The sequence below is a fragment of the Belonocnema kinseyi genome, chromosome 10 (assembly GCF_010883055.1).
Source record: "Belonocnema kinseyi isolate 2016_QV_RU_SX_M_011 chromosome 10, B_treatae_v1, whole genome shotgun sequence".
In the NCBI taxonomy this organism is placed as follows: domain Eukaryota; kingdom Metazoa; phylum Arthropoda; class Insecta; order Hymenoptera; family Cynipidae; genus Belonocnema; species Belonocnema kinseyi.
In genome coordinates, this window is record NC_046666.1 from 34,610,616 (window position 1) to 34,611,848 (window position 1,233).

A 1,233-nucleotide genomic window follows, 5' to 3' on the forward strand; every position below is an offset into this window, starting at 1 on the left:
ATTTTTTTACATCTTTTATTATTAAGCTTTGTACTTAAACGTAGTTTTCTTTTGGCTCTTGCATTTCTCAAAGTTTGAGACCGATATTTTATGTATAAAAAACGTTCGAACGTTCAAAAAATGTTGAGGTTCAGAAAAAAGTTGAAATAATTTTCAATGAAGTTTCTACCAAAATGCAGTACCTAAACGTACTTTATTGCACTCTAATATATTTCCCGAAGTTTCAGCTCGATATTTTACTTACAAAAAAAGTTCTTAGGTTCAAAAAAACATTCAGCGAACTGAAAAACTGTGGTCGGTAATATAGGTATTTAGCTGTGTCACATGCCCTTAAGCATTTAAATATTTACGTTGTTTAATTTTTTAAAATAAATTTTAGGTAAGTTGGCATTTTAATTTTATCTGTCAGGGTGGCCACTAAAATCTGAAAAGAAATTAACGGTACTTTCCCGGGTTTTCTTGCTCATTCAAATACGAATTTACGAAACGACTGAAAATTCCCGAATAATATCATTTCGGATGAATAAAATTTCGATTAATATAATTCACGAATAAAAAAAATTACCAAATTGGAAAATTCCCGAATAAAAAAAAAAATTCAATTAATAAAATTCTTCAATAATACAATTTTGGATTAATAAAATTCCCCAGTAAGAAAATTCCCGATTAATACAATTCCTAAATTAAAAAATTCCCGAATAAAATGTCAGATTATTATCATTCCCGAATAATAAAATTTCCAAAAAATCAAATTTCTGAATAATAAAATTTTCGATCAATGAAATTTCCAAATTAAAAAAACCCCCATTAATAAAATGGCCAAATAAAAAAATTTCGGATTATTAAAATTCCAGAATGATAAAATTCGGAAATTTTATTATTCGAGATTCTTCAGTAGTCGAGAATTAACACATTTAGGAATGGAATTTTATATAATAAAAATTTTTTAAGCGTTTAAAAGTTTTCATTCAAAATTCAATCTGGCTATTTCTCATGAATTAAGAAAATAGTTCAACTTTCAACTGAGTAGTTACATTCTTAAGGGCATGTGACACAGCTAAATATCTATATTACCGACTAGAGTTTTTCAGTTCACTGAATGTTTTTTTGAACCTAAGAACTTTTTTTGTAAATAAAATATCGAGCTGAAACTTCGGAAAATGTATTAGAGTGCAATAAAGTACGTTTAGGTACTTCATTTTGGTAGGAACTTCACTGAAAATTATTTCATCT